General features: G+C 42.6%; 1 protein-coding gene across 5 annotated transcripts in view; it reads left to right on the forward strand.

Moving 5' to 3' along the window:
* The window catches only part of LEUTX (leucine twenty homeobox), a 53,265-nt gene that overhangs the window by 9,566 nt on the left and 19,509 nt on the right, over positions 1-24,190 (forward strand). For 2 of the 5 annotated variants that reach the window (XM_074386363.1, XM_074386365.1), the window contains exons 4-5: positions 12,917-13,041; positions 14,292-14,378. The exons of 2 other annotated variants lie outside the window; for them this stretch is intronic. The gene's annotated coding sequence lies outside the window, so the exon portion shown is untranslated. The remainder of the gene's footprint in view (positions 1-12,916; positions 13,042-14,291; positions 14,379-24,190) is intronic. One more of the 5 variants, XM_074386366.1, reaches the window with a different exon arrangement.

Consider the following 24,190-nt stretch of genomic DNA (forward strand, 5'->3'; position numbering starts at 1 on the left):
CTGAAGAATCATTGCCCCTCTAATCTGCATTTCTCTTCCCAACTCCTACTGGAAAGAGGCATCTATCAATCATACATTCTGTTCTTATGAATGACCAGAGACAATTCCTTGGTAACGTTAGCACAGTTGCCAAGATTCTCACCAGTTCTGCCACCTGGGATCTACATTGACACACATGGAAAGATCCACAACTGCTTAATCAGAGGCACTTCTATGTGGGGAGAAAGCTTCACATGTAAAGAAGTCCACATGCGTGTTCCCAGGTCAGCACCATCACATCACAGTACAGACACCTGCAGTCACATAGAGCAGTGCCACTCACTGAGTCATACACACCTGCTCCCTGTGCATGTAATGATGTTTACACACTGGTCCAACTGTGCTTACGTACATCACAGTCATGAAGACAAAGCACAATCACCCCCTTAAACTCACACACCTGCTCATGCTGGTGGGCTGTCCATCTCCTACCTAAACTCACATCACCGCAGCAGAGATTACTGTCACATGCTCATGTAGTGTTACCCTGGTCAAGGGTCCACACCCTATACCCCACAGGAATCTCAGATACCATTTCTCCAGTGTCTGTGTCTCCTACACACCCAGAACTCCCAGCAAGGCATTTACAGTAGAAATACATTTTCATGTCATAAGATCTACACCTTTTCTTTATGTGCCTTGAGAGTATTTGAAGGCTGTGCCCTTTCAATTCATAAGTAGTGACATTATTGTCTCCCTCGAGATAACTCTTCAGAATTGGATCCAGTCTTCTGGGTGAATCTCTTGGAGTTGCAGCATTTAAACGGTCCCTTTTAGCCCGACCTCTGGCTTTATTCCTGTTTTCAAGTTCCTCTCAGCAAGGATTCCCAGCAGGGTGAGTGGGGACGTGTCAGAAAATCACAACCACAGCTATATGCAGGCCTGTGTTTGTGATGCCACTGAAATGACAGTGAGGGAGGTGCCAGGGAAGTAAGGGGTCACCAGGGAAATGGACTAAGGAGGATGGAGTGTGGGTGAGGGATTGTGAAATCCAGTCTTCATGCCTCTCATGAAGCCTTTTCTTCACTGGTCAGAATTCACTCAGAAGATGTACGTTTTCCTAACTTGTACAATGGTTAAAAAAAAAAAAAAAAAAAGTGGGAATCCTGGGGAAAGACACTCAGAACTAGAAGGAAATATTCCTCTTTCTTCAGAAATTCTGAAAGATCATAGATCTTGAACTTCAGCAGGACCTGGGGAGAGAGGTAGAGATACTCCCTGTGTCATCCTGACCCTATTTAGGTCCCTAGCCTCTGCTAGGTGAGGGTCATTCACACACTCTCTGTCTCTTACACACCTGGGCTCCTTGTATACTCTGTCCTTTTACTCTGGGTGTCGATATGTAATGAAATCTCAAAGACCCGGATTCTAGGAGAAAAGGGAGACTCTAGTCCTTGATTTGTGTGCTGCTTAGCTCCCAACCTTTGTGAGGACGAGAACAAGTGATAGGACTTCAGCTATAATGCAGTCTTCACCTGGGGTGTAGGGCTCAGGGCCCCTCTCAAGTCCTTTTTTTGTGATGACAGGAAATACCCTGAAAACCTGTATTAGGAATTTAAAGAAGAAAGAAAGTGGAACCCCCCCCCCCCCACTTCTCTCTCTTTATTCTACTCTTCAGTTTTGACTGATAATTTAAACTATTTTTTATTGCATTTTAGGTTTTGGGGTACATGTGAAGAACATGTAAGATTGTTGCATAGGTACACACATGGCAGTGTGATTTGCTGCCTTCCTCCCCATCACCTATATCTGGCATTTCTCCCCATGCTGTCTTTCCCCAGCTCCCCACCTCCCACTGTCCTTCCCCTGTTTCCCCCTGACAGACCCTAATGTGTGATGCTCCCCTCCCTGTGTCCATGTGTTCTCATTGTTCAACACTTGCCTATGAGTGAGAACATGCAGTGTTTGATTTTCTGTTCTTGTGTCAGTTTGCTGAGAATGGTGGTTTCCAGGTTCACCCATGTCACTACAAAGGACCTGAACTCATCGTTTTTTATGGCTGCATAGTATTCCATGCTGTATATGTGCCACGTTTTCCCTGTCCAGTCTGTCATGGATGGGCATTTGGGTTGGTTCTAAGTCTTTGCTATTGTAAACAGTGCCGCAGTGAACATTCGTGTGCATGTGTCCTTAAACAAGAACAATTTATATTCCTTTAGATATATACCTAGTAACGGGATTGCTGGGTGAAATGGAATGTCTATTTCTAGGTCCGTGAGGAATCGCTAGACTGTCTTCCACAATAGAACTAATTTACACTCCCACCAACAGTGTAAAAGTGTTCTATTTCTCCACATCCTTTCCAGCATCTGGTGGCTCCAGATTTTTTAATGATTGCCATTCTAACTGGCATGAGATGGTATCTCAATGTAGTTTTGATTTGCATTTCTCTAATGACCAGTGATGATGAGCATTTTTTTCCTATGTTTGTTGGCCTCATATAGGTTTTCTTTTGTAAAGTGTCTGTTCATATCCTTTGCCTACTTTTGAATGGGCTTGTGTGGGTTTTTTTTTTTTTTTTTTTTTTTTTTTTTTGTAAATCTGGTTTAGTTCTTTGTAGATTCTGAATATTAGCCCTTTGTCAAAGGGGTAGATTGCAAAAATTTTTTCCCATTCTATTGGTTGCCGATTCACTAATGACTGTTTCTTTTGCTGTGCAGAAGCTGTGGAGTTTGATTAGGTCCCATTTGTCTATTTTGGCTTTTGTTGCCAGTGCTTTTAGTGTTTTGGTCACGAAGTCCTTACCTATGCCTATGTCCTGAATGGTTTTGCCTAGATTTTCTTCTAAGGTTTTTATGGTGTTAGGTCTTATGTTTAAGTCTTTAATCCATCTGGAGATAATTTTAGTGTAAGGTGTCAGGAAGGGATCCAGTTTCTGCTTTCTGCGCATGGCTAGCCAGTTTTCCCGGCACCATGTATGAAACAGGGAGTACTTTCCCCATTGCTTGTTTTTGTTGGGTTTGTGAAAGATCAGATGGTTGTAGATGTGTGGTGTTGCCTCCGAGGCCTCTGTTTTGTTCCATTGGTCTATATCTCTGTATTGGTACCGGTACCATGCTGTTTTGATTACTGTAGCCTTGTAGTATAATTTGAAGTCAGGTAGTGTGATGCCTCCAGCTTTGTTCTTTTTGCTTAGAATTGACTTGGCTATACAGGCTCTCTTTTGGTTCCATATGAAGATTAAGGTGTTTTTTTCCAGTTCTTTGAAGAAGGTCATTGGTAGCTTGATGCAGATAGTGTTGAATCTGTATATTGCTTTGGGCAGTATGGCCATTTTCACAATATTGAGTCTTCCTAATCATGAGCATAGAATGTTTCTCCATCTGTGTCTTCTCTTATTTCGTTGATCAGTGGTTTGTAGTTCTTGAAGAGGTCTTTTATGTTCTTTGTTAGTTGTATTCCTAGGTATTTTATTCTCTTTGTAGCAATTGTGAATGCCAGTCTGTTCTTGATTTGGCTCTCTTTAAGTCTGTTATTGGTGTATAGGAATGCTTGTGATTTTTGCACATTGATTTTATATCCTGAGACTTTGCTGAAGTTGCTTATCAGTTTCAGGAGATTTTGGGCTGAGACGATGGGGTCTTCTAAATATACAATCATGTCATCTGCAAATAGAGACAATTTGGCTTTCTCCTTTCCTAATTGAATACCCTTTATTTCTTTTTCTTGCCCGATTGCCCCAGCTAAAACTTCCAGTACTATATTGAATAGGAGTGGTAAGAGAGGGCATCCTTGTCTACTGCCAGATTTCAAAGAGAATGCTTCCAGTTTTTGCCCATTCAGTATGATACTGCTGTTGGTTTGTCATAAATAGCTTTTATTATTTTGAGATACGTTCCATCAATACCTAGTTTATTGAGGGTTTTTAGCATAAAGGGCTGTTGAAATTTGTCAAAGGCCTTCTCTGCATTTATTGAGATAATCATGTGGTTTTTGTCTTTGGTTCTGTTTATGTGGTGAATTATGTTTATAGACTTGCGTATGTTGAACCAGCTTTGCATTCCCGGGATGAAGCCTACTTGATCATGGTGGATAAGCTTTTTTATGTGCTGTTGCAATTCAGTTTGCCAGTATTTTATTGAAGATTTTTGCATCTGTGTTCATCATGGATATTGGCCTGAAGTTTTCTTTTCTTATTGAGTCTGCTGGGTTTTGGTATCGGGATGATATTGGTCTCATAAATGATATGGGAAGGATTCCCTCTTTTTGGATTGTTTGGAATAGTTTCAAAATTTAAACTATTTACAAAAAAATCTGATGCAAGTTAGAAAGTGTATAGTATGATGAATTCATCATTAACCTAGCCCTTGGGTAACCACCGCAATTCTAGGCATAGACCAATGCTAACATCCATTGGCTCCTATGTGTTCTTTCTCCACCACTTGACCTTGCTGCCACAGGTGATCACACTCCTTTCTTTTTTGCTTTGTTTCAGTTTGATCACTTTCTTGAATGTTGCTTGTAGATGCTTTATCTTGGAGGGCTTCTTTTGGGTCATGCATCTTTTCTTTACATTTCTGCTCTTAGGATTCATCCATATTGCTTTGTGGTGGTGTTGTTCCTTCATTTTCACTGCATACCACTCTCGAGTTTTATGAATATACCAATGCATACTCAGCAGTTTTACTTCTGACGAACACTGGGTGACTTCTAGCTTGAGGCTATTGTAACATAGCCTTTTACACAAAATTTTTCCTGTTTCTTTGTGCTCATCTTTTTTTTTTTTTTTCAAGAAGAGTCCCAAGAAAAACTATGGAATCCCTGCAATGTAAAGTCTGTCTTTCTCACTAGTGAATAGAAATAATTTTACAGAAGATTAAATAAAGTCTTTAGAGCCAGTGTGGTGACTCATGCCTGTAATCTCAGCACTTTGGGAGGCCAGGGTGTGTAGATCACTTCAGATGAGAAGTTCAAGACTAGTCTGCCAAAATGGTGTAACTCCTTGTCTACTAAAATACAAAAATTAGCCAAGCATGGGGGTTCATGCCTGTGGTCCCTGCTACTCAGGAGGCTAAGGTGGGAAGATTAGCCCAGCAGGCAGAGGTTGTAGTGAGCCAAGATTCTATTATTGCACTCCAGCCTGAGCAACAGAGTGAGACCCTGTCTCAAAAAAAATATGTATTTAGAGCATCTCAGATGGAGGGGTTGACCCCAAATTCTCCCCAAAGAAGATACTCTAGGGAAAAGAGGTAACTTTTAGGAGAGGGCTGGGGCATCAAGTGGGGTCTTGTGAGATCAATGGCCAGGCTCCTATGGAATAAGGAAAGGCAGTGGGGACATTGCAGGGTTGACAGTGGAAGCGTCCTAACTCCATGTCTGTAGTGAAGACAAATGAGGGCTATAGTGGAAACCAACAGTAAAAGCCAATGTCTTTTGCCCTGATCAAATGGTTTCCCTTGAATCTGTCTCTAACCAAGATTTACACTCCACAAAGTAGTGACTGCCCTGTCCACTGCTTGAACCTACATCTCCTCCTCTGAGAAATGACTTTTCCCTTTCTCAGTCTGCAGGGAGGATGGGAGAAGGGCATGATCATCCATGGGCACTTATTAAATGAACAAATTAGATTTCTGTGTCCAGGCTCTACCTTTCCAGAAATGATGTGTATTCCTTGTTCCAGAATTGAGGGGAGACAGTATGTGATGTTCCTTCTCAGGTAATTTTCTGCTTAGGTTTTTTTCTGGTTGCCTGGAGGAACGTGATATTTGTGATTCACATAGGGAAATAGGAGCCCCCAGGGGTCTCCCCTCTCTGTTTTTAGCATAGAGAGTGCAGCTTCTACTCAGCCCAACTCAGCTCAGACAGGTCTTTTCAAACCCTGTATGGCTCAGTCCCACTGCTTATACCTGTGTGGCTGTGAACAGCTACCTGACATTTCAGTGCAGTGACTCATCTTAGTACCTGGGTGATGAAATAATCTGTACAACAAACACCCATGACAAGGGCTTTACCTATGTAACAAATCTGCACATGTACACTTCAACTTAAGAGTTTTAAAATGGTAAAAATCAATGAATTAGGAAAAAATTTTAAATTTCTCTTTAATTTTGTCTTCTTGGCACCTCACTTGCAAATAGAGGCCCACATATACCAATGTTTAGTACCATCACAGATGACATCCCAGAGGAGTAGCAACACTGAGGGAGTTAGGCATCAAGGACAACATTATCACAGAGTATATTTATTCTTTGTGGGCTTCAGCAATAACTGGAAAAACCAAAAGACCTTCAGATGAGGAGGCTTTAGAGTTCAGAAATGACTTTCTGCTTTTTGAGCAATGCTTTATTTGCTGGGGGGAAATTATGAATTTGGATTGAACAGAATGAAGAAAGATGTTGAGTAGGTTTCCAGGGGCAATTCAAAAATTGTTACTTGAACATTGACCTTGGGCTTTCTGTCATCTCTTTGTACTTGAGATGCCATTCCTGGCCACCATGAGCATGGAATAATAGCTGAGATAAAGTTGAGTGTAATGAATAGCCCATAGGAAGTGCATTGACCTGGGGAATATCATTCAAAAAAGGGGAGTCACTGTGTGTTTGCCTAACAGGGTCGGCATCTAGGACTCTGTGAGTTATTCAAATAAAATAGGCACCAAGCAAGTGCTAAGTCAATATGAAACCTAAATCATTTTCTGCTCGGGAAGCCAGGGGTTCCAGGATAGTTTTCATCCACTCAGAGCACAAATTAAATAATTACCCCAAAAATGAGTTCCATGCTGGTGATAGGGTGTATGATCCATTATCAAATAGAGAAGTGACCAAGACTGTGACAGGGAATGTGTAAGGAGGAGAGTGTACCCAATCAGAACACGAGAGCTTCCAGTGAGAGGGGAGGGAATTACATTCCTTACTGGAAAGGAACAAGGAAGAGAAGAATTAAGAGTGTCATTCACTGTGTGTTGGCACCTCAACATATGTGGATGTTAGGTTAAAGGAGGGGTAATGAGAGAGGCATACCTGTGAGTGAGGTTGGAGTTGCAGAAGCTGTTACAGTCAACATTGGGAGAAAAGAGAATGATCAAAACGACACCTGAGATGGTCCTTGCAAACAGAGAGCCTATTTGGTGGGACTCTCTTCAGTCTGCCTTCAGTGATTTTTAGGTAATATGTTGTTTCTCTTCTCAGTGTTTCTCCATACATGCTATGAAGCAGATAGTCACAGCTCTCATAATAGGAAAAGAGCTGTCATTCTGCCCTCTTGGTAGGAACTCCAAGAAACTGAGAATGGAGGGTGAGGACAAGGGCTACAGGGAAACATTCCCAGAGAAAATGAAAATAGGTGTATGGTTGGTTTCGGCAATGATATGGATTAGTGACTGCTGCCAATTTTATTTTATCCCTCTAAAATAGTGTGTTCATTGCCTTTTTCCTGTCTCTTTCAGTCTTTGTTTGATTTATATAAAGCAGATAATGTGTCCCTTTTGTGCACGTTAAGACAGATTGCAAGTGATAATTTGTAATCACCTCACAGACACCACATCCTTATTAGATAAGATACTGCACTTCACTCTGAGCCTTTTCCTGTAATTGAATTGCCTTCAGAGATTCCTTACTAGTGTTTTTGGTATTGGGAGGTATATAAGCCAGTTGCCACTGAACAGAAATAGTGGCCAAAAACGGCCCCTCATGACTACAGTAACAACCACAGCTTGTGGAGTCTCTCCTTTTGATTAGGGCTTTCTGTGTGACTCATCTTGATCAACGTAGCCATAGAAGTGACACTGTCTGCCATTCAAAGGTAGGTTTTATAATGCCATCACCTTCTCCATGAGCCTTTTGGAAGGCTTTCTTTGGTGAAATCCAATCACCATTCATGAAGTCCAAGAACCATGAGACTCATTATTTGAGGAAGTTCAAGGCAGGAATGGGGAGCTGAGGTAGTGAAGGAGATAACCAGCCAGTTTCCAGGTATTCACTCAGCCCTAATGTGGGGTTAGACATGAGTAAAGCATCCTTGCAAATCCAGCCTTAAAGATCCCTCAGAAAACATGACTCCAATCACATGATCTACCATTCACATGAGTTCAGTAAACCTGTAAAGCTGGGAGAGATCAAAATAAATGATTGCCTTTAGCCAATATATGTTAGAAGGATTGTTATGCTGCAATTCATCACTTGTAGATGGGTGGTCTTATTTCTGGACTCCATTCTGTTCCATTGGTCTGTGTGTTGGTTTTCATACCAATACCATGCTGTTTTGGTTACTTTAGCCTTGTAGTATAGTTTGAAGTTGGGTAATGTGATGCCTCCAGCTTTGTTCTTTTTGCTTAGAATTACCTCTGTTACTTGGCTCTTTTTTGGTTCCATGTGAATTTTAAAGTAATTTTTTTTCTAATTCTGTGAAGAATGTCATTTATAGTTTGATAGAAATAGCAATTGCATCTGTAAATTTCTTTGGGCAGTATAGCTCTTTTAATGATACTGATTTTTCTTATCCATGAGGATGGAATGTTTTTCCATTTCTTTGTGTCATCTCTTGTTTCTTTGAGCAGTTTTTTTTTTTTTTTTTTGTAATTCTTATTTTAGTGATCTTTTGCCTCCCTGGTTAGCTGTATTTTTAGATACTTTTATTCTTTTCATGGAAATTTTGAGTGGAATTGCATTCCTGATTTGGCCCTACACTTTGCTGTTTTGGCATGTAGGAGTCCTAGTGATGTTTCCACATTGATTTTGTATCCTGAAAATTTGCTAAAGTTGTTTACCAGCTTAAGGATCTTTTGGGCTAAGACTATAGGGTCTTCTAGATATAGAATTACGGCATCTGCACACAAGGCTGGTTTGACCTCTCTTTCTGTTTAGATGCCCTTTCTTTCTTTTGCATAATTAGTCTAGTCAGGACTTCCAATACTATATTGAATAGGAGTAGTGAAAGAGGGCACTGCAGAAATTGTGGTTTGAAAATCTAAGTTGAAGCTGTGCTTCATTCATCATGGAGATTTTGACTATGATCTGTCAAATATAAACAAAACAAAACAAAATTTCTCTCTTTTTCTGTCACATTGGCCCCTCACTTATAAATACGGGGCCGAATGTACCAGTGCTCAGCACCAACGACAGTGTCACAGGGGGACCAGCTTTGAAGAACCTGGGCATCAAGGACAATATTATCACAGAATAGATTCATTCTATGAGGGGCTTCAACAAAAATGGAAAAGCATAAAGACCTTTGAGCATGACGGCTTTAGAGTCCAGAAATGACTTTCTGTGTTTTGAGCAATGTCGTATTTGCTGGGAGAAGATCAGGAATTTGGGTTGAGGTACATGGAAACGATGTTGAATAAGTTTTCAGAGGTGATTCAGAAATTCTCTGCTGAACATTGGCTCCTGAACTCTGTGTCACTTCTTTGTATCTGAGATGTCATCCTGGCCACCATGAGCAAAGGGTAGTACCTGAGACAGGAATGAGTGTAACAAATGGCCCATGTGAACTAAAATGAGCTGGTGAATATCAGTCAAGAAAGAGGAGTCACCATGTGTGTTGCAAGGCCAGCATGTAGGGCTCTGTAGGTTATTCAGATAAAATGGGTGTCATCCAGGGGCAAGCAGGTATAAAATCAAACTCATGTTCTGCTGAAAAAGTCGTGGGTTCCAGGATAATCTTCATCCATTAGGCAAGAATTGCCTAATTTGCCAAGAAATGAATTCCATGCTGGTGATGGAGCCTATACTCCATTATAAAAATAAAGAAGTGACCAAGACTGTGACAGGGATGGTGTAAGGAGGAGAGTGTACCTAATCAGAACTCGAGAGTTTCCAATGGGAGGGGAGGAAATTTCAGTCCATACTGGAAAGAAACAAGGAAGAGAGACATGAAGAGTGTAATTCACTATACATTGACACCTCAAGGTATCTGTATGTTAAGTTAAAGAAGCAGTACAGAGAGAGGCATACTCATGAGTGAGGTTGGAGTTGAACGAGCTGTAGCAATGAAAATGGGGAGAGAGGATGAAGATGATCAAAATGATGCCTGAGATGGGCCCAGCAGAAAAAGAGGCTATTTGATGAGACCCTCTTCAGTCTGCCTTGATTGACCTTTAAGTAATATGTTGTTTATCTTCTCCTAAGTGAGTCTTCATTTGCACTATGAAATAGATAATCACAGCTCTTGTAGAGAGAAAAAGGCTGTCACTCTGCCATCTTGGTAGGAGCTCCAAGAAGCTAAGAATGGAGGATGAAGCCAATTGCTGCAGAGAAACATTTGCAGAGAAAATGAAAATAGGGGTCTTGTTGGTTTCCTCAGTGATATGGACCGTGACTGTGGTCTATTTTCTTTTCTGTCCTTGTTTGTTTGTTTGAATTTTTAGTTTATGCAAAGAGCTAGCATGGTTTCTTTCATTGGGTGGATGCCTTGGTTATCCATTCAAGGAAGACCTCTTAGTCCAACTTACTGAAATGTATAAGTACTTTAAGTACTTATGGAAACAGTAGGGGCACATATTGAGATAGTACTTCCGGAATAGACTGTGCTGGTTGGAACAGTTATGACAAGAGTGAGAACCCAGGCTAAGTTTTCATGGGTGGCTCCAGTAGAGCTGCATGTGACCATCTTGCTTTCAGGAGTGCAGTGAGGAAAAGAGTGCCATTTATTATCTTTTGCCCTTCTGAAACAGATGCGTTCACTGCATTTTCCTTACGCATTTTCCTTGTCTGTTTCAGTCTTGTGTGTTTGATACGTATAGGGCAGATAATGTATCCCTTTAGTGCATATGTTGAGAGAATGGGCACCTGGTGATTTGTAGTCACAACATGCACACCAGATTCTGACTGGATGATAAGATGCCAGACTTCAGTCTGAACCCGTTTCTGTAATTGTCTTGCCTCCAGTGGTTCCTTACAGGGTTAGTGTTTTTGGTATGAGGGAAGCATAAGCCCATATACACGCTTACAAGTGTAAGTGTGGAACTGAGTGGAAATACTTGCCAAGGATGGCCCCTCAGGACCACAAGTCAGAATAGCCACAGCTTGTGGATTCATGTTCATTTGATTGGGCTGCCTGTGTGACTTACCTTGATCAACATAATGTCATAGAAGTGACACTGTCTGCTTTTCAAAGCTAGGTTCTATAATGCCCTGCACCTCCTCCTTGAGCCTTTCGGAAGGCTTTTGTTGGTGGAATCCAATCACCATTCATTAAGTCCAAGAACCATGATTTGAGGAAATTCAAGGCATGAATGGGGAGGTGAAGTGGGGAAGGAGATAGCCAGCCAACCCCCAGATGTTCACCCAACCCTAGTGTTGAGTCACACGTGAGTGAAGCATCCCCTGGAATCCCAGCCTACAGATCTTTCAGAAAACGTGACTCCCACCTCATGATCTACCACCCACATGACCAGTAAACCTGTAAAGCTGGTGGAGATGAGAATCAGTGGTTGCTTTCAGCCAATATGTGTTGGGAGGTTTGCTGTGCTGCAGTGCCTAAATGCAACAGCAGAGAAGCAGGATCTCCTCACTGTGACCATGTATATTAATTGTGTCTATTCCAACAATAAACTAAATATTTTCTGTTCTAAAAACCATGACCGCCTGTTTCCAAAGAGAAATCACAGAATTGTGTCCACATAAGTTGGAAAAATCTTGCAAGTGTTTAGAAACAAGAACAATCAGAATCATTGAAGGGAAATCATTAAACTCCTATGATTCTCTAACTATTGCTTGGAGTGAAATTTTCATATGGGAAATTTGTTTGTTTGTTTGTTTGTTTTTTTGAGACAGAGTCTCACTCTGCCACCTAGGTTGGAGTGCAATGGCACAATCTCGCCTCACTGAAACCTCTACCTGCTGAGTTCAAGCAATTCTCATGTTTCAGCCTCCAAACTGGCTGAATTACAGACACATGCCACCACACCCAGCTAATTTTTGTATTATCAGTAGAGATGGCTTCGCCATGTTGGGCAGGCTGGTCTCACACTCCTCACCTCAAGTGGTCTGCCCGCCTCAGTTCCCCAAAGTGCTGGGATTACAGCCATGAGCCACCACTTCTGGCGAGGAATTTGTCATCTTTTTCTAAAGTTCCTTCAGAGCAGCCTGCACCGAGTGAGGCACAGTGTTCATATAGAGTAAACAACCTGGGAACAATAGAATTAAAAAATCCCACCTGATTGTCCTAAAGTTAGAGTTTCTCCACAAAGCCACCAGTGATACCTGCATGGCTGTAAACAGCTACCTAACATTTCAGTGCAGTGAGCCATCTGAGATTAGGTAAGGATTCTGATTGAATGTCCGATGTCAATTATGTGCTATAGAAGGATGCCATTCCTAAGTTCTCAGACATTCCAGGGACTTCGTCACTCACTTCTTGAGCCACAGGAAGGTTTTTCCTCTTTGATGTCTTAATGCTTCCCATACAATCACTCAGACTCTCTTGAGATGACTACTTTCTCTTTCCCTTCTTAAAGTAAGAACCAAATCTTGGGAAATTTGATGAACTTTTAATAACCAAGTGTATGGGAAGGAGTGAGGAGGGATTATTCTGTTAACAGGCTCTGGGGATCTCATGGTCATTTAGAAAGAGGAATTCCTCAACAATGAGGAGTGTGGTTTTCTCTTGCAACTGCAGATAGTTGTTGAGGTCATAGAGACCTCTTTCCACATTCGGAACCTCTTCACAGATGCAGGCGGGAGTCGATGGGCAAAGGTGTAACAGCAATGGCCATTTACCGTTACCTACAAGAGGAAAAATGCATCAGAAAGCAGTACACCACCAAACAAGGTTTCAGCCTCCCCTCCACTCTATCCTAGTACCTGCAGCATCCCCTGAGAAAACTCGTAGTTATACAACTGAACCCAGTAGATAAACTTCTGTTGACAGACTATCTTTTCTGACTATTTGAGACAGTTGCTCACTTTATTTCTAATGTTTCCTCTTATTCCTCCAGTGAGGCTCTACCACTCAGTGTTGCAAGGTCTCTGCTCAGCCTCCCCTCTAGCATCAAAGATCCCCAGGGCCAGGGACTGTGTCCATGAACTTGAATCCCTGCATCTTACGCTGGTCCTTGCACAGGTTAGTGGCCAACAGTGTTCATTGAATGCATACATTTCAGTTCCATGAACTAGGACTGCCATTCACTGCTGAGGGCCTAGTTTCTCTTTGGAGTAGCCCAGATTTGGGCTAATTGTGGCAAAGCATGAAACCCAAGCATTCTTACAAAGGTAAAACAGGACAGGTATTGTGAAACGTAGAATATTATCTTCAACAACTTCTAAGCATATAAAAAGACCCATCATTTAAATCTGAATTAAATGTGAATATTTTGGTGTACTCATTTGAGAATGCCAGAAAGTGTGAATATATTCTTCATACTGAGGCTATAGAGAAAGTCACCTTATAAGTGTTAATGTATCAAATTTAAAATTCACACATCTTAGAACCATTTTTTTCATTTCTTTGTAATTATTTTCCAATTAAGCATTGAGAGGTTAATAATGGCAAAGAGATTGATTCGAAATCTTAATAGAGCATTATTTTTGAGAGCAAAATATTTAAAACAACCTAAATGTTCATCAGAGGGTCAAGTTCATTAACTCTGAGTAATAATTCTAATTGAATATGATGCAATTTTTAACAACTGAGAATGCACCGTGGATTGAGGATGTCTTCAAGTTACATTTGTTCACAAAAAATCACATTGCTTCCTAAAATGTAGTGTGTAGAGCAACTTATGCCAGGATTTGCTTAAAAACAAATGAAATCATAAACCTATGTGCTTCCATAGGCCTATATTTCCTCTGGAAGGAGAGGAAAGCACTGGTAAAGTTCTCAGGAGTAGGCTTGGGGTCTAGGATTGAGATGAAGTCTAAATTTTGACTGACAAAAACAATTTTTTTTCTTACCCATGTTGTATTCATTCAGCCAAATGAAAGTTTAAATAATGACATAAGTAGAAATGAGCACTGTGGGAAAAGACACAGGATATTCTCCAACTTGGGGAAATGTCAGGTGAGCTGACCTTGACCCTGGTAAAAAAATTTTTACCCAGATATGGGTAAAAAAATCTGAGGATGGCAGTGCAAGCAGAGGGTGCTCTGTGACGAAAAGGCCTCGGCCAGGAGTAGTTACAGGAGATGGGTCCTGAGGGACTGGTGGGGGCAGCTCAGAAAGAGCTGCCTCCTGCTCTGGGAGCCCATGGAGGCTGGGTGCTGGGAGCTCCTGGGGTACTCACCTGGTGCTCAATGTCCAGCACTAGGATGGTCAGTTCAAATTCTTTGCCAAGCTCAAAGGGCACATAGCTGACGATCACTTCTTCCTTCCAGATTCCATTCTCACGGCTGCTCATGACCACACAATGGCCAATGTACACTTGGAAGTGGAAGGCGATGTCTGAGTTTTCACCCATGCTCGTGAGTAAATCCACGTGCAGCTGTAGGTCCTTGCCGAGGGAAAACCACACAGGGTTGTGGACAGGTCTCTCCCTTGTGGGGACACATACGGGACACACAAAGAAATCCTTCCCACCTTTTCACAGGTAGAGTGAAGACCTGGTGCTGATACTGTAAGCCTCAGCCCTCTGGGGCTGCTTCAGCTTTTCCTGCCCTTGAGGTATGAGATGCTCTGTTCCTCATCACAAGATGGAAACTGAGCCATAGTCACTAATCTGGCCTAAGAGTTGTCCACTCCCTGAAAATTCTATGTCCTTGATAGGGAGCCACAGCCCCAGTCCCTGAGTGTCCTCCTAGCTGAGTCACCACAACTAGCCCACAGTGCAGCCACTGTAGGTTTCCTGTCTGGAGCTGGAGGGTCTCCAAGACCTGCACCTGCACAGTGCCTCCATCCTGCCAACTAGACATTTCCACATCACTCACACGTAAGATCATCCCCTGAGCAAATATTCTCCCTTCTGCTCCACCCCCACCCTTGGACCATGGAGTACTCATATGAAAGGGAGGCTCAGCGTCCCTCTGATTGTGATAAGAGAGCCAATGGTCAAGGACATAAGCCGTGAGAGTGGCACCTTCTGTAACAGATTGCCCTTAGAGATCAAAGAAGAGACTCTGAGACTTACCCTCTTTCATCCTACCACAGGCAGGGTCCCATATTCCTGAAGAAATGAAGGACCCATAGGTAAGAGAAGGGTTCAGGAGCCAAGATGCCTGAATTCCAGTCCTCATTCTGCCTCTTACAAGCAGCGCCATCTTAGATCCATTACTTGAACTCTCCCTGCCTTAGTTTCCCCAGGACAAGGAGGATTACCAAGAATTCCTACTTTGTAGGGTGTTCTTGGTAATAGATGAGTTAATATATGTAAAACTTTGACCCTAACCCCTGGCATGTATGGGGCCTATTAGGGGTGACCTAAAAGAAAAGGGGAGTCCCCCTAGAACACTGAGCTGCCTTCATTTTTAACTCTGAAGCTGTGAAAACAAGACTTGAGGATGTAAGAATTTAGAAATTCACTCCAGTGAGAAACAATACTTGTTGAAAGACAGAAGGAAATAATAAAGGAACAGGAAACCCCTGTGTGAGGGATGCACATGCATCACAATCATCACAGGCAATGTACATCCTTTCCAGGAGGGGACACATTGCTGAGAGCACAGCCCCAGGACTTGCACAAATGAAATGCCTGAGTCAGGGACGTAACTGGAGGGAATGATTGATTTCTAAAATGACTACAAGTGGTTGTTTTTTTCGAGACAGGGTCCTGGTCTATCACCCATGCTGACATACGGTGGTGAAATCATAGCTTACAGAAGCCTTGAACTCCTAGGCTGCAGGATCCTCCCACCTTTGCCTCCTAAGTAGCTGGGATGTCAGATGTTATTTAAAATTTTTGAGAGGGTCTCACTCTAATGCTCAGGCTGGTCTCAAACTTTTGGCCTCAAGTTACTCTCCCATCTTTGCTTCCCAAAGTGTTAAGACTATAGGCATAAGCCAGCAGACCCAGCCATTTTTCTCATTACTGTTCACTGTAAGTGCGGTCTTACCTGAGGCTGTGCTTGTTCCTCCCTGGTTTTGGGTGATCCAGGCTCTGAAACCAGGGCCTCCAATGTTCTTTGCTAGCAAGCCAGCATCTGCCCACCCTCCTGTCCTACAATGGGAAGGACAGGCTGTGATGAGGGACAGGAAGAGAGCTGAGGCTGGGAGGCAGGAGCCGGTGGTCACTCTGTGCAACCCCACCTGAGGAACCATCACCCCCATGGTCTGCATTCCTCTTCCCCACACTTACTGGAAAGAGCCATCTACGGATCATACATTCTGTTCTCATGAATGGTTGAACGTGAGTCTCAGTAACTCCCAGTTCCCAAATCCCCGCCAGTTCTGCCACCCAGGAGCAACACTGACACACAGGGGAAGCTGCACAGCTGCTTCGTCAGAGGCGCTGCTCTGTGGGGAGGAAGCTTCACATGCACAGAAGGCCACATGCACGTTCCCAGTTCAACACCCAGTCACATCCCAGCACACACACCCACAGTCGCACACAGCCTTGCCGCTCACTGAGACACACACCTACTCGTGGTGCATATGAACATGCTTAAGCACTTGAGCAGTGCTCACACACACGCACACTCCACAGTCATGAAGACAAAGCACACTCACCCATTACACTCACTCACATACCCGCCCATCCTGGTGGACCATCTACCGCCCACCTAAAGTCACATCATCTCAGCAGAGTTCACTCTCATCAGACACCACCACGCACTGACAGATGGTTGCACTGGTCCAGGGTCCACACCTTACACCCCGCAAGCATCTCATACCATAGCCTCCGGGTCTCTAGTCCACAAACACACAGCTCTCAGTAAAGCATTCCCAGTAGAAATGCTAACATTTTCATCTTATAAAATCTCCCCTGTTTCCTTCTTGGTTTATGTAACTTGAGAGTATTGAAGGCTGTGCCTTTTCAACTCACCTGTAGCTCTGACATTTTTGCTTCCTCTGGGCAACTCTTCAGAATTGTGCCCATCTTCTATGTGAATCTCTGAGTAGCCGCATTTAAATGGTCCCTGTCAGCCCTGTCCTCTGACTTCATTCCTGATTCTAAGCTCCTCCCAGAAAGGCTGAGGTGTCAGGAAGAAACTAGTCACAACCATAGCTGTTTGCAGGCCTGTGTCTGTAATGCACCAAAATGACAGTGGGGGTGGGGGAGCAGGGGTGGGTACCAGGCTGTGGATTGAGTTACCAGGGAAATGCATAGATTAGGATGATGTCGTGAGGAATGATTGTAAAGTCCGGCCTTTATGCCTCTCAAGCCTTTTCTCCACTGTGCAGAATCTACTCAGAAGGTGTACATTTTCCCAGTTTGTACAATGGTTAAAAAAAAAAATTTAAGGTGGGAATTCTTGGAAAAGGCGTTGACTCTAGAAGGTAATCTTTCTTTTTGCCTTTAAAGATTCTGGGACAGCGCTGCCTTGATCCTCAGGGTGATCAGGGAGAGAGGCAGAGAAGGTCCTTGCATGAACCTGTCCCACGCTAGGTCCCTTGGCTCTACCAGGTGAGGGCTGCTCTCATCTGTCTGTCACACACCTGGGCTCTAGCTATATCCTCTCCTTTCTCTTAGTGTCCATGTGAATCAAAGTTTCAGGGACACTGTTTCTCCTGCAGAGTCCAAAGAAAAGTGAGATTGTTTGGTTTTGGTTTTTGAACTTTTATTTGAGGTTCAGGGATACATGTGCAGGGAAACTCGTGTCATGGGGGTTTGTGGTACAGATTATTTCATCATCCAGGTACTAAGCTTGGTACCCAATAGTTTGTTTTGTTTTTTGCTCCTGTGCCACCTTTCACCCTAACCTCAAGTAGGCCCCAGTGTGTGTTGTTCCCCTCTTGGTGTCCATGAGCCTCATCATTTAGCCCTCACTTCTAATGAGAACATGCAGTATTTGGTTTTGTGTTTCCACATTAGTTTGCTAAGGATAATGGCCTCCAGCTCCATCCATGTTTCTGCAAAAGACATAATCTCATTCTTTTTTGAGGCTGCATAGAATTCTGCAGTGTATATGCACCACATTTTCTCTATGCAGTCTGTCTTTTATGGGCATTTAGGTTGAATCTGTGTCTTTGCTATTGTGAATGATGTTGTAACAAACATTCACGTGCAGATGTTTTTGTGATAGAATAATTTATATTCTTTTGGGTATATACCCAGTGACGGGATATCTGCATTGAGTGGTAGTTCTGTTTTAGCTGTTTGAGGAATCATCACATTGCTTTCCACAATGTGATGATTCCTCAAATTTACACTGCCACCAACAATGCATAAGTCTTCCCTTTTCTTTACAAGCTTGCCAGCATCTGTTATTTTTTGACTTTTGAATATTAGCCATTCTGACTGGTGAGAGATGGTATCTCATTGTGGTTTTGATTTGCATTTTTCTAATGTTCAGGGATGTTGAGCTTCTTTTCAATGCTTTTTGGCCACATGTATGTCTTCTTTTGAAAAGTCTGTTCTGGTCCTTTCTCTACTTTTTTTTTTTTTTTTTTTTTTTTTTTGAGTCAAGATCTCACTCTGACAACCAGGCTGAATGCAGTGGTGCTCTCTCAGCTCACAGCAACCTCTGTCTCACTCAGGCAGTCCCCCAGCTCAGCCTCCTGAGCAGCTGGGATGACAGGTGCGTGCAACAACACCCGGCTGATTTTTCTATTTTTCATAGATGCAGGGTTTTACCATATTGCCCAGGCTGGTCTTGACCTCCTGGGCTCTAGCAGTCCACCTCCCTCAGTCACCCAAAGTGCTGGAATTGCAGGCATGAGCCATCATGCCCAGCCCTTGGCCCATCTCTCTCTCTTTTTTTTTTTTTTATGGGGTTGTGTTTTCTTTTCTTGTAAAGTTGTTAAAGTTCCTTATAGATGCTAGATATTAGACCTTTTCAGATACATAATTTGCAAGTAATTTCTGCCATTCTGTAGGTTCCCTGTTGACACTGTTGATAGTTTCTGTTGCTGTGCAGAGCCCTTTAGTTTAAATAGATCCATTTGTCAGTGTTTGCTTTTCTTGTGATTGCTTTTGGCATCTTCGTTATGAACCTTTTGTCCATTCCTGTATTCAGAATGGTACTGCCTAGGTAGTCTTCCAAGGTTTCTATAGTTTTGGGTTTCACATTTAAGTTTTTACCCATCTTTAGTTGATTTTTCTAGCCATTTGCATATGGCTAGCCAGCTATCTTGGAACCATTTCTTGAATAGGAAGTCATTTTTCCATTGCTTGTTTGGTTAGCTTTGTTGAAGATCAGAGTGTTGCAGATATGCAACCTTATTTCTGGGCTCTCTATTCTGCTCTAGTGGTCTATATGTCTGTTCTTGTACATGAACCATGCTGTTTGGTTACTGTGGCCCTGTAGTACAGTTTGAAGTGGAGTAATATGATGCTTCTAGCTTTGTTCTTTCTGCTTACAATTGTCTTGGTTATTAAATTCATTTTTGATTCCATATGCATTTGAAAATAGTTTTTTCTAATTCTGTGAAGGATGTCATTGGTAGTTCAATAGGAATAGCATTGATCTGTACATTTCTTTGGGCATTATGGCTGTTTTAATGATAATGATACTTGCTATCCATGAGCATGGGATGTTTTTCCGTTTGTTTGGATCATCACTGATTTTTTAAGCAATGTTTTGTAATTCTCATTGTAACAGTCTTTCACCTCCCTGGCTAACTGGATTTCTAGGTATTTTGTTCTTTTTATGGAAATTATGAATGGAATTCCTGATTTGGCCCTATGCTTCACTGTTGTTGGCATATATGAGTTCTAGTAATATTTACACATTGATTTTCTATCCTGAAATTTTGCTCAAGTTGTTTACCAGCTTAAGGGTTGTTGGGGCAGAGACTATGAGGTTTTCTAGATATAGAATCATGTCTGCTAACAGGGATAGTTTGAACTCTCTTTCTTTTTTATTATTTTTTATTTTTTATTATACTTTTAAGTTCTGGGGTACATGTGCAGATCGTGCAGGATTGTCACATAGGTATACACATTCCATGGTGGTTTGCTGCCTTCATCCCCCAATCACCCACATTAGATATTTCTCCTAATGTTATCCCTCCCCAACCTCCCCACCCCCTGCTATCACTTCCCTAGCCCCCAACCCCCCCCCCACAGACCCATTAGACAAAGGGCTAATATCCAGAATGTACAAATAATTTTTATTATGCTTTAAGTTCTGGGGCATATGTTCAGATCTTGCAGGATTGTCATGTGTTCTCATTGTTCAACACCCAATTATGAATGAAAACATGCAGTGTTTGGTTTTCTGTTCTTGTGTCAGTTTGCTGAGAATGATGGGTTTCCAGACTCATCCATATCCCTGCAAAGGACATGAACTCATCCTTTTTTATGGCTGCATAGTGTTTTATGGTGTTTATGTGCTGCATTTTCTTTATCCAGTCCATTCTTGATGGGCATTTGGGTTGGTTCCAAGTCTTTGCTATTGTAAACAGTGCCACAGTGAACATAGGTGTGCATGTGTCTTTATAATAGAATGATTTATAATCCTTTGGGTATATACCCAGTAATGGGATTGCTGGGTCAAATGGTATTTCTATTTCTAGGTCCTTGAGGAATCGCTACACTGTCTTCCACAATGGTTGAACTAATTTATACTCCCACCAACAATGTAAAAGTGTTCTATTTCTCCACATCCTCTCCAGCATCTGTTGTCTCCAGATTTTTTAGAGATCACCATTCTAACTGGTGTGAGATGGTATCTTAATGTGGTTTTGATTTGCATTTCTCTAATGACCAGCGATAATGAGCATTTTCTCATATGTTTGTTGGCCACATAAATGTCTTCTTTTGAAAAGTACTTGTTCATATCCTTCGCCCACTTTTGAATAGGCTTGTTTTTTTTTCTTGTAAATCTGTTTTAGTTCTTTGTCGATTCTGGATATTAGTTCTTTGTCGATTCTGGATATTAGCCCTTTGTCAGATGGGTAGATTGCAAAAATTTTTCCCATTCTGTTGGTTGCCGATTCACTCTAATGACTGTTTCTTTTGCTGTGCAGAAGCTGTGGAATTTGATTAGGTCCTATTTGTCTATTTTGGCTTTCGTTGCCATTGCTTTTGATGTTTTGGTGATGAAGTCCTTGCCTATGCTTATGTCCTGAATGGTATTGCCTCGGTTTTCTTCTAGGGTTTTTATGGTGTTAGGTCTTATATTTAAATCTTTAATCCATCTGGAGTTAATTTTTGTATAAGGTGTAAGGAATGGGTCCAGTTTCAGCTGTCTGCACATGGTTAGCCAGTTTTCCCAACACTGTTTATTAAACAGAGAATCCTTTCCCCGTTGCTTGTTTTTGTCAGGTTTGTCAAAGATCAGATGGCTGTAGGTGTGTGGCATTACTTCAGAGGCCTCTGTCCTGTTCCATTGGTCTATATCTCTGTTTTGGTACCAGTACCATGCTGTTTTGATTACTGTAGCCTTATAGTATAGTTTGAAGTCAGTGTGATGCTTTGTTCCTTTTACTTTGTTCATTTTGCTTAGGATTGTCTTGGCTGTGCAGGCTCTTTTTTGGTTCCATATGAAGTTTAAAGTGGTTTTTTCCAGTTCTGTGAAGAAGGTCAATGGCAGTTTGATGGGGATAGCATTGAATCTATAAATTACTTTGGGCAGTATGGCCATTTCATGATATTGATTCTTCCTAGTCATGAGCATGGAATATTTTTCCATCTGCTTGTGTCCTTATTTCCTTGAGCAGTGGTTTATAGTTCTTCTTGAAGAGGTCCTTCACATCCTTTGTTAGTTGTATTCCTGGGTTGTTTATTCTTTTTGTAGCAATTGTGAATGGCAGTTCGCTCTTGATTTGGCTCTTTGTTTGTCTGTTATTGGTGTATAGGAATGCTTGTGATTTTTGCACATTTATTCTGTATCCCGAGACTTTGCTGAAGTTGCTTATCATCTTAAGGAGATTTTGGGCTGAGATGATGGGGTCTTCTATCTATATAATCATGTCATCTGAAAATAGAGACAATTTGACTTTCTCTTTTCCTAATTGAATACCAAATGGTAAAGACCGTCGACACAATGAAGAAACTGTGTCAACTAATGGGCAAAACCACCAGCTAGTGGAGCATCTCAGATGGAGGGGCTTGGTCCAGAATTCTCCCCAAAGGAAACACTCCAGGAAGAAAGTTTATTCTTAGGAGAGGACTGGGGCATCAGTAGGGGTCTTCTAAGACCAAAGGCCAGGCTCTTGCAAGGGGAGGGAAGGCAGTGGGGGCACTTCAGAGGATGGAAATGGAGGTTTCCTAACCTTGTGTCTGTGGGTGGAGATAAATCAGTTACAGGAAAGACCATCAGTGAGAGCCAGTATTGAGTGCCCTGATGAAAGGGCTTCTTGCATGCATCTCTGACCAAGATTTCTACTCTACGAAGTACTGACTGCCATGTCCACTGTAGGAACCTACAGCTCCCCTCTGTGAAACAACTTTTCCCTGTCTCAGTCTGCAGGGAGGATGGGCAAGGGCGTGATCATCTGTGAGCACTCTTTAAATGAACAAATCAGATTTCTACATCTGTGCTCTACCTTTCCGAAACAAGATTGTGTATCTTTTGTTCCCAAACTGAGGGGAGATGGCATATAAGTATCTTCTCAGGTGGTTTTCTTCTTGTCTTTTTTCCTGGTTAAGTAGAGGGACTTGTGAGGTTTGGGGTTCAGGTGGGAAAATGGGATCCCTGAAGTGTTCCCTCCTCTGTTTTCAGTGTAGAGAGTGAGGCTCGTATTCAACCCTGCTCAGCTGAGACACAGTTCCGTTCACCCTGTTATGGCTCAGTTATTCAAGCCTCCAATCCCATCGCTTATCCCTGTGTGGCGGAAAACAGCTGCCTGACATTTCAGTGCAGTGACTCATCTGAAATTGGGTAGGGATTTTGGTTCAGAGTGCCTGCCATAAACTCCATGCTATCGACGAGTGTTAATCCTGATGTGTTCTCGGATCTTCCAGCGGCCTTGGCACTCATTCTTTGTGCCCCAGGAAAGTTTATCCTCTTCGATTCCTTCCACCACCCATGAAATCCTCCAAGCCCTTTTCGTGATGACCACTACCTGTTTTACAGCTGAAAGCAAGAAAGAAATTTTGTGGCACTTGGAGAAGTTTTAATGAGCAAAGCGTAAGGGTTGAAGTGAGGCGGGATCATGCTGTCAGCTGGTTCTGGGAATCCCGTGATCACTTAGAAACAGGGATTCTTGGACAACAGGAAATCTGATTATCACCCTCAATCGCAGACACACACTGAAGAAAGGGAGACATCTCTACACACTCGCATCAGCCCCCAAGCACCTAAGACTCAGACACACACCACCACGCCTGGCAGATTTTCAAATTTTGGAAAGATAGAGTCTCGCTGCATTTCCTCGGCTGGTCTCCAACTCCTGGCCTCAAGCAATCTTCCCCACTAGGCCTCCCAAAGTGCTGCAGTTACAGGCCTCAGCAAACTTGATGAATATCCATTGGAAGCTCTGCCCGAATGGAAATTAAACATGTAACTTTCTTGTTTTGGGTGAATCTATCTCTGAACCCGAGTCTCCCAATGTCCTTCCCTAGCAAATCAGGATCTGCTCATCACCCAGTCACACAATAGGAAGGACTGCTGGAGTGGGAGTCAGGGAAGTTGAGCCTGGGAGGCAGGGGCCAGTGCCTTCTGTGTGGACCCCACCTGAGGAACCATGGGCCCCGTAGCCTGCTTTCTCTTTCCCACGTTGCTTGGGAAGAGGCCCCTGAGGATTCATGCATTCTGTTCTCATGAATGCTCAGAAACGAGTCCTTAATAACTTATGGTCCCCAAGATCCCTAACAGTTCTGCCACCCTGGATCCACAGTGACACACATGGGAAGTTTCACAGCTGCATCATCAGAGGTATTTCTGTGTGGGGAGGAACCTTCTCATGAACAGAAGGCCACTGCATGTTCCCAGTTCAATACCTGGCCATATCCCAGCACACACACACACCCCAGTCACACGGAGCCATGCCACTCACTGAGTCATGCATGCCTGCTCTCTGTGCATATAAAGATGCCCATGCACTGGTCCAGCTGGGCTCACATAGACACTCACATCACAGTCATGAAAACGAAGCACAGTCACCCCCTTAAACTCACACACCCGTCCACCTCCTACCTAAAGTCACATCATTTCAGCAGAGTTCACACTGACCAGACACTGTCACACACTCGCAGAAGGTGACGCTAATCCAGGATCCACACATCATAGCCTAC

Source organism: Saimiri boliviensis, chromosome 14 (genome assembly GCF_048565385.1).
Source record: "Saimiri boliviensis isolate mSaiBol1 chromosome 14, mSaiBol1.pri, whole genome shotgun sequence".
Lineage (NCBI taxonomy): Eukaryota > Metazoa > Chordata > Mammalia > Primates > Cebidae > Saimiri > Saimiri boliviensis.